Below are 9,667 nucleotides of genomic sequence, written 5' to 3' on the forward strand. Positions count from 1 at the left end.
CGCTGCCGCTGCCACTGCCACTGCCGCTTGCTGCTTCGTTTTTCTTTGTGTGTGCCTCAACTGAAAATTGTTTCTTGTGCCCCAAGCCCGAGGCATGAGGCCACAATTCACCCAGACCAGACACAGGGCATAAAAGCGGTGGTTCTGGTTCTCCGGCTTCTTCATCGGGTTGGTTGGCCTGAGATACCCAGACGGCTTGAGATGCAGAACGCAGCGTTTTCGGGCTGCACAACATATGTTATGCATTTCTTAGTTGTCTTCGGCATTCAAAAAATTATGTAGCATTTAATTAGCGCATAATTGCGGCAGCAGAGGCAACTTTCGGGGCACAGGCCTCATCAATTTCAATCCGAACGGCGCGTTGAAAAATCTTCATCTGAATAATCCGCCCCCAAAAACAAATTTTCCAAGGCTAAATATGCACCTAACACTAACTAAACGACGCTTTGGATACCTCTTGTATGATATGCTTAAAACTGTATCTAAATAATTAAGAATGATACTTACAATTTGTCAAATGTTAAAGTTTAGATCATCAATATTTTGGTCTTCGAAATCTAAAAGAAAAATAATTTTTGACAATTAGAATTAATACTTTCCGCTCAAAACTCAAAATCATTTTTCGTAATTTCGAATGTTGTAAAGACAAACTTTTGAAAGGGGTACTTATACAAAAAATGAATATAATAACAATCCGAAGCCCTTTGCGAAATTCGCTTGCTACTTAAAGGCACACCCTTGCCGAACCGCCAAAAAATACAGCAAAATTATAAAAAATAAAAAAAAGAGGACTGTCGCTTGTCAAAATGTCTGGAACTCAGTGAATTCAACTCTCATTCTGCTGCCGCCTTCTATGGACGCGTCATTGTCTAAGGATGCAATTGCCGAGGACGACGACGCACAAGTTCAAAAGCAGTCAACAGTTCCTGTTTGAAACTCCGACGTCGTCGTTCTGTGCCACTGCCACTGCCACATCGTCATCATTACATCATCATCGTGCTTATCCTTGGCGAATTTCATGCCTTGTCGTTTCGTTGCAGTAGTTCCTTGTGGCTTGGCAAATACTCAACAAACCATGAAAGTAAATAAATGTTTTGCAACGTTGCAGAAATAAAATGCAATTTAAGTCACACAAAAATGGCTAACAACGGCACAGAGAAAAAATACTGGTTAACCCTTTTGGGCTCTAATACATAGAAAATAAATTAGAATCACAATGGACTACATGTTGAAATAAAATGAAATTTTATTCTACAAGTATTAAGAATACTGCATCCTGAGCAAGTTCCTTCGATGGCAACTATCTCTGATATTTGTATTGGCAATATTATTTTTCAACGTGCTGCAATGAGAACGTATCTGGAACGTTGCAGTTCGGCGAGGAGCCTGGAAAACTCCAGCAGGTCCTGGCTGCATTCGTGGTTCGTCCTCCTCCATTTTGATTTGTTTATTTCGTTTCGTTCGGCTTTTATTTTGTATTATTCCTGCTGCTGCTGCTGCTGCTGCTCCTTTTGCCGTGGCAGTTAAAGTAAGCGGCAAAAGCGTTCCGGGGGCTTCGAACTTTTGCATTTTATTTGTGTTTTTCTTTTATTTCATTTCGAGTTTTCTTTTTTTGGTTTTTGCTTTTTGTGAGTTTTGTTTTTACTCGTTTTGCACAAAGAAAAGTGAAATGTTTTTGGGCGGTTGGGTCTCGCTTTGGATTTTAGAAGTTCACGGGTGAGAGTCGGCAGCATCGTTGCAATTGCATTTCCACAGACATTTAATAGCAAAAAAAACTCAAAAAAAAAAAAAAAATGGAAAACGCTTTAAAATAATTACATGCGAGAATCTTCCCCCACAGAATAAACAATGAGAGGAGTAATCGCACAAAAGTCGAAAATGAATCACCAACTGGCATCATTCACTGTCCGAAAAAAATAAGAGGATTTGGGTAAGAGATCACAAAAAATAACAGAGCGCCGAAACGAATTAATGGATCAACGATCTTATCAAGTGAGTGGAGCGCAACCAATTGAGCAGAGTGCAGCACAGGGTTTTTGGCCTAAGCCTCTTACGGTGGGCACTCGATAACAGGTACCTGACCTTAAGCAGGTACTAACAATTCTAGGTCTTTTCTCTAAGCATGGTAATTAATTTAAAACCCACTTTTAAGACCCAGTTAAACTATGAGAGTGCTTTAAAAACACGACTAGATCAGACTATTGAAGTAGTTTTTAACGTGTAGTATATAGTTTTAGAAAACAATGCAAAATGTTCGAATTCTTATACACATTGTATGCAATTCCAATCAAATCTAGTGGTGAAGTGCCATCAAAATCACCGATAAAAACAAAACCTTGCAGCAACTGATGCATTTGTGCTCTACATGACTATTTCCCTCTTCAATCAGCCGTATCCATTACACATCCGCCCCAAGCTGTGAATGATTTAAGTGATTCGGTGCGCCTATTGTATTATTTTCACCCCCTCCTTTCGCGCTCTTCGCATCACTGAAATGCAGAAGAACTGCAATAAAACAAAATAAAAACAAAACAAAAAAAACAAGAACCAAAACAAAAACTGATGAAAAAACAACAGAAAAACATGAAGAAAAAGTGCAGCGGCAAATGCCAGACGAAACGGAACAATAATTAAAGCAATGGCAAAAACAACAACAACAACTCGGAACACAAAATAAACAAAAACATCAACAGCACCAACAGCAACAACAACAACAGGAAGAGCAACAAGAGCAGCGGAGGAAGAAGGAAAAATGCAGCAAAGCTCTCTTTTTGAATGAGATGATGCGGGTTCCATCCTTATATACACAGGATATATGGCATGGGATGGGTTCAGGGATTCCTAAAGGGTTGCAAGATGCAGCCCAAGGTCTATCCTCCATAAAACGATGTCGTCGTCATCATCGTCCTTGTATCTCATAGGTACACAAGGTATATTGGCTTTCTAGATGTCTATATGTTAACAGGTGTTTTATGATCTAATGCAGATAGTTTATGCTACGGTGTTTCGACTTAAGATCTTGAAAATTGCAATAAGATGCAGAAGTTATACACCAGATGTTTTCAGCCTTACTATCGCTTCCACGAAATACAATGATATCTTTCATTTTAAGAGCTTCAATTTGAAGAGATATTCAATTTTAAAAGATATGTATCAAGTAATACCAGGGGTATCTGCAAGTCGGACACATCTGCCATATCTTCCATTCGTGATTTTGTTTGCTGCTTGTTGTTTGGTTGTCATTGATGCCCCCGCCGCTGTTGATTTGTTGTTGTTTTTCTCTGATGAGCCTGCAGAGCAGCGCCAAGGCAAAAATCAGTGCAAAAGGCGACGTCGCTGGGTGTCGTTTGCAGACAACTTGAAAAACATGAAAACGCGAAGCGCTCCTCCGTCTCATGCCCCTCGCCCATGCCCCATCCTTCTATTGACAGTCACGTCAGTTAAGCTGCTGGGAACACACACGCAGCCACAGTGGCGGCCAAGATAATAGCACACACATGACGATAAGGAAACTGTGGAATTCAAATTTCTAAGAGGTGCGCTCAAGGCCTTAAAGCCTCACAACGCAGCAGTGCAGACAAATATAGTTGAATGTTGGTAATGACTTGAAGTTTGCCTAACTGCATCTTTAGTGCTATTATCTTGGCCGCGTCTGCAAATATGATGGGTTCTCGGGTAGTGGAAGACACCAAGAGATTTCCCAGACAAGCAGGTGGCAAAGGCTTCAGGCCAGCCGAGAATCATGAGGCCAACATCATGAGCCAACTCCGGTAATTGCTGTCCGGGCCAAATGCAAATGCTGTTGCTGTTGCTGCTGCAGTTGCTGCTGCTGCTGCTGCTTGCGTGTCTAGATGCTCGATTGTAGATTCCCGTCTTGGATGCTGCACTGCTGCAGCATATCACATAGTCGCCCCTCATCCCTGCTGGCCTCGAATTATGTTGTTCTTCACGGGAATTGGTTTGGCCTCCTGACAGCCCACCTCCACCTCCATCTCCGTCCGCCCTGAAAAACCCTCTGCCCCTCTACCGGCAGCCTGTGGATGCAATATGATTTCAATTAGTACCATTCGCTAGTGAGTGAGTGCGGCACTCGGAACTGATTATTGCATTTATAAATTGGTTGGCTGGTTGGTTGGAAGCTTCAAGAGAACTGTGTGTTTCGATGATGTAGTGCAGCGAGAGTCATGTTTGCCTTTATTACTAGTTTGCCAATTATTCAAAATGTTTGTCTTGACCAAAAGCCCCTGTGGATTTAATGTTTCCTCTATGTTTTTAACACACAATGAATAAATGTAATCAATCAAACTTTTTAAGTAGGAAGCATTCTGGTATTCTCCTAAACTCATCCAATAAGCACTAACTTTTTATAGTTCTCGAACAAACATTACAGCGAAAACTATCCCTTTCTTTTTTTACCTTTTGTTAACTTCCCGCAGCGGAAGGCGAATTATTGCTTTAAACAAATTTATTTATAACCCAAATTAAATAACTCAGAGCAATGGACTCCGGACTCGAGTTGCCACTAAATTCGCTAGTCGAATGCAATTTGCAGATTTACTAACCCCCAGGAGCAGAATGAGCGGGAGCCACAGATGGAGCCGCAGATGGAGATGGCGATGGCGATGGAGTCCGAGGAGCCGGACTTGCTGCAGTTGGAGAAAATTGCAATTGCAATTACCAAGGCGGAGAAAGAGTGATAGAGGGAGAGAGAAGACTGGGAGTGAGAAGGATGGAGCAGCGCCATGCCACGGGTAAAACAACTAAACAACGCCGAGCGACGACAGTTTGACTTGCAATTTTAGCTGCACCAGCAGACCCCAGCAGCGAAATCAGCGAAACCGTGGTCGCCGCATCATCCCCATCATCATCCGCACCGTCATCATCATCATCGTCATCGCCATCGTCATCAAAGGAATCATCATTAGCAGCATCATCATTAACCAGTAAGTGAGCCACAGTGGAGCTTACTTACGACTATGAAATACCTGGTTCTCCTTCTTGGTTTCAAAAACGATTTAAACAAAAAATTTCAAAGTCAATTATCGGAAGAGAGAGGAATATAATCCATTGAATCCATAAACGGCATTTTTAATATCATAGAATATTCCTCAGTTTCCGTTTGAAGATGAAAAACTCTTTTTGTAATCTTAAGGCTTGAAGCAAGCAAATGAAAGTTGTTCCTTTTGACCATTACATTTTGATGGTCAAACCCAGCATACCCCCATAATCCACGAGGATCTCGGGTACGAAAACCGCGCGCGCCTCGACCATATCCATTACAGCCAGAATAACAGGAGGCTCAGGAGCAGGCGGACTGGGATTGGGAGTGGGATTGGGAATGGGAATGGCAACGGGAATGAGGCAATGTGGAGCAGGGCACAGAGCACCGAGGGCCGAGGACAGCGAGTAGTTGTTGGCCTGCGGCTGCCCGTCCTGGCCAAGTTTGCGAGAAAATCGATTTTAGCGCTGCCTGCGCTCGCACGGGCGGCCTTTTGGATGCGAGTGTCCAGGTCCAGGTTTCAGGTCCAGATCCAGATCCAGCTCCACTGCGAGTGCGATTTCGAGTACGAGGCCCAGTCACAGTGCCATTCGTATTCCCCAGCCTGCAGTCTACAGTCCACAGTCCACCGCCAGTCGACAGTCCCACTCCCATTTCCATTCCCAGTAGGGGAGTTGCACTCCTGTTTGTCCACGGCAAGAAATGACAAGGGTAATACCTTTAAGGCTCGCTCTATAACTTTAGGAACTCGAAAGCTTTAAGTGCCAAACTATTTGTTTAGATAGGGAATTCTAATGTCCATTTCCCAAGCATATCATTTTTATCCCACATTTTAAACTATCAACAGTAAAGTGTATAGCATTTTTAAAGAGAATATTATAATCTTCACCAACTTTTCCGCGTATGATTTATTGTGTTTCGAAGCTACATTTTACCACTGAAATATAAAGATATATATGTATGCCTATCAGTACCATAAATCCCACTTTATATCTGTGATTATCTTTATGGCGATACATCTTTTTTTTGGCTCAGTGTCCGTCTGTTTGTTTGTTTGTCGCTTTTAATGCTGAGCGGAGTTGGCGGAGGCGACTCTTGACTGATTTTTATGCTTTTGGCCCAATTGCCCCGCAGTAGCCGCTCCGTTCGGAGAGCGGAATCCGATGGGCACTGGGCAATGGGCATCGACCGGTTCTCGGTACTCGGTGCTCGGTGCTCGGTCCTCGGTAGGGATTACACCTTCCTGCCCCCTCAATGCCACCCATTAGCGGCCCTTTGTTTGACTTGCAGTTGCAATATAAGGTCATTCCTCTGCTCTTGTTCTTGCCGGTGTTTTTGTTGCAGTTGCACGCTTTTCGTTTCGTTTGATGGCTGCGCACGCGGCCTTTTGTTAGTTTTCCCCATCCAATTTCATTTTTTTCTTTTCCATTATTATTATGCTTTTTTCGTATACTCTTAAAGGGAACAACATCAGCGAAATCGCAGTCTAATCACTTCATTAGCCCAAGTCTCCCACCGCTTTTGGCCATGTTAACACGTTGTTCGCCTGCAAGTTGCACGAACTTGCTGGCAAAGTGCGAAAAAAAATGGATTTTAATTGAAAAGTGTGGGAAGTGTAAATGCCGATGTGACTTTTGCTTTCCTTGGCTGGATTTTAGTAGTGCGCTGCATTTAATGTGAAACAATTTAAATGTATTTCAAAGGTATGGTAATTTCCATGAATTTTCTACTAATTTTGCAATCATAATTGCATACATTTCAAAGCAAATTTGCATTGGCTCTTAATGATAGTGCAAAGTCATCGAGACAACTATGCTTTTATGTAAATTTTGTTTTGACCAATTACTCGCCGTATAATTGCACACTTTGTAGATGTACAATTATGTGTTGTTTGCCCACAACTAAATGGGGTCCATTAAAGTGTTCAACAAAGAACAAATAAAGGCTTTTCGAATATCAAAACTGAAGTCAGAAATATCGCAAAAATTAAAGCATCTAATTTGCTAACCCGCACTGTATTTGCCTAAACTTTTCTCACAATTGTAAGGTGGAATGGCATCAGCTGTGGAGCTGTGGAGCTGCGAAGAGTACTCCCCTCGCTTATCGCATAATTGGTAGCAATGTTGGCTGCCACTTTTTGCTGCGGCTTCTGTGGCAGCAGGAACCATTCTTTCTGGGCTCTCCTCACCTCGCCACCGTATCCGTCGCATTCCGGAGATGCCGGCAAAACACTTGTCAGCGACTTAAATGGCGCGCAGCTGTGCGGCATTAGCTGGGGAACTGGGGGGCTGAGGAGCTGGGCAGCCAAGATCTGGGAGTTGAGGAGACCAGCGAGACCAGCGAGACCAGGGAGATCAGTGGACACACCTCTTAAGGAGGTGTTGCGACCGCTGCTCCAGGATGTGGGCATCTGGAGGGGAGCAGCACGGCTGCAAGTCCAGTGGCGACATTTGATGTGATTATTGAGTTATGCCCACGGGGGCAGGTGCCAGGCATATTTCGCTTAATTCTCTGATGAAGTTATTCACCGAGATATGGAACGCAGCGAAAATGTACACGTATTATAAGCACAGATAAGCGGCCGAAACATGAAGGCAAATAAAAAGGAGAGAACGTAAAAGAAGGTGTGATTGCGCGATTTAAAAAAACCATCATTTCGGCGTCTAAAGTCGGCAGTTTAGTGTTTTATTTTGACACTGGCAAGTCGACAGGTGTTTAAAAAACATTTCAGTCGAGTGTCTACAGATAAGACGCAACATTTTGAAAGCGTCTTATGAAAACAGAAATAATCAATGTTCTGTTAATTGACGTTTAATTATTGCTTTAGACAGCAATTAATCAAGTATTTATGTACATAGGTTTCTAAGTACTTTTGAATAAATCATTGTGACGAACTTTGAAAATGTCTTTGAACTCTAAAATGTCTTGCTGAATACTGAGAATCTGGTTTACAGAATAGGTTTCTTATTTTGCACAATATCTTCCAATTCGATAAAATGGATATAAGTTCTTCTAACTCAGAAAGGAAGTTTTCAAGGCATTTAGGAAGTGTTTATACAATTCAAGCCAAAGGAGTGAAAATGGACAATAACAAAATGCAGAGAGGAAGTGTTGCATAAATAATTAACATTTGTCAGGAAATCTGTGGGCAGCAACAACAAAAAGCCGGCCAGGAGTCAGAATTAGAGGGAAATCGGAGGGAGAGAATGAAGAAGCGAAAACAGCAGGCACTACTAAATCACCGCCAACAACAACAACAGCAACAGCAACCCCGGAGGATGAGGATAGAGTGGAAATGGGAAGGGAATAAAAACATAAAAAAGCGGCACAGATTGCCGAGAACAACAACTAAACACGGGCGAGCACACACACACACACACACAGTTACACGCAAACAATTTGAGCACTCCAGCTGTGTAGTTGTTGTTGTTGCTGTTTTTTCGCCGCTCCTTTCTGCCCTGCAATCAATAAAACGGATTAGGAATATCCTTTAAATGCGGCGCTTGGTGGAGGCTGCACACACACTATCGCACACACCAAATCTCCCTCACACACACAAAATTACACACGAACACACATGGCTGCAAATGTTTTACAATAACACATATGTATATGTACATAGGAGGAATAGAAGTAGCGGCACTTACTTTTCGTTTTCTGTTTCTCCGTTCGTAGTGGAAATTAGGAGATGGCAATTGAAGGTGGAAGAAGGAGGACGGCAAGGAGATGAAAACAAAACCGAAAAAACGCACACTCAAACACGCACGAACACGAATCCACGCAGGGCGCAAAGATTTACCGTTACGCGACGCGAAGATGCTCACAAAAGTGGCCAAAAAAAAAGGCGAAAAGGGGAAATATCCGTGTCTCCTCTTTCTTACAACTTTTACCTATTTACTCCAATTTTGATTTTGTCACTTGCATCACAAAACTTTCCGCATTCGACCCCTAACGACCTTGCTGTTTCTCCTACGCGCAACTAAAGTGTTATGCTACAAATGCAATTTAAATGCTTGGTAAATTACTCGGTTCTTTCTTGTTTCTCGTTTCTTGTTTCTTTTGGAGAGGAACACACACGACGTTTCAAGTTAACAAATTGCTGCCGGTTGTGTCTGCGTTGTTATCACGATTCCTTGATGGCATGGTAAATGGTAATTGGTTATTGGCCAGCTTGTTTGCTCATTAAACGGCTCGTTTGGCCACCGTTTCGTTTTTGCTCAATTCTCAATCACAACAACACTTGCTTCAGTTTTGCCGGCTTTTTCAGTTTCAACTTCACGCGACAAGACCGCTCGAGCTGCTTTTCAAAACGACCGGATCTCGAACATTTCGACGACTGACCGCGCGGCGATAAATGCGTTCGTATATATTCGTATATGTCGGCTGCCCCAGCTGGCATTTTTAGCATCACACTGCAGCTCGCGAACGGGCACTCTTTCGGTTCGATGCAACCGTTTGAGTTCGAGTTCGAAGGGCTTCGAACTTGTGATTCCTATTGCACGAAAAGTGCACATACATTTATTAAATTATTTTGTTACTTCTTTTATTTAATAGTAAATAGTTAATAAATAAAGTGAATTGGTATCGATCCTTGCCCGTAGTTGGTTTAAATCTAGCCGCGCCACAAAGGCCTTTTTATATTTGAACTGCGAACCAATTCGACGAATT

General features: G+C 42.6%; 1 protein-coding gene across 3 annotated transcripts in view; it reads right to left on the reverse strand.

Annotated features, from left to right (window-relative positions):
- LOC6555283 (sterile alpha motif domain-containing protein 5) overlaps nucleotides 1–9,385 on the reverse strand; it is a 158,721-nt gene extending 149,336 nt beyond the window's left edge. For 2 of the 3 annotated variants that reach the window (XM_026983900.1, XM_026983898.1), the window contains exons 1-2: nucleotides 8,647–9,385; nucleotides 508–557 (exon numbers count right to left, since the gene is read on the reverse strand). The gene's annotated coding sequence lies outside the window, so the exon portion shown is untranslated. The remainder of the gene's footprint in view (nucleotides 1–507; nucleotides 558–8,646) is intronic. The other variant, XM_026983901.1, reaches the window with a different exon arrangement.
- Between the last annotated feature and the right edge of the window lie 282 nt (nucleotides 9,386–9,667).

This window comes from Drosophila erecta, unplaced genomic scaffold (genome assembly GCF_003286155.1).
Source record: "Drosophila erecta strain 14021-0224.00,06,07 unplaced genomic scaffold, DereRS2 tig00000000-arrow-pilon, whole genome shotgun sequence".
Lineage (NCBI taxonomy): Eukaryota > Metazoa > Arthropoda > Insecta > Diptera > Drosophilidae > Drosophila > Drosophila erecta.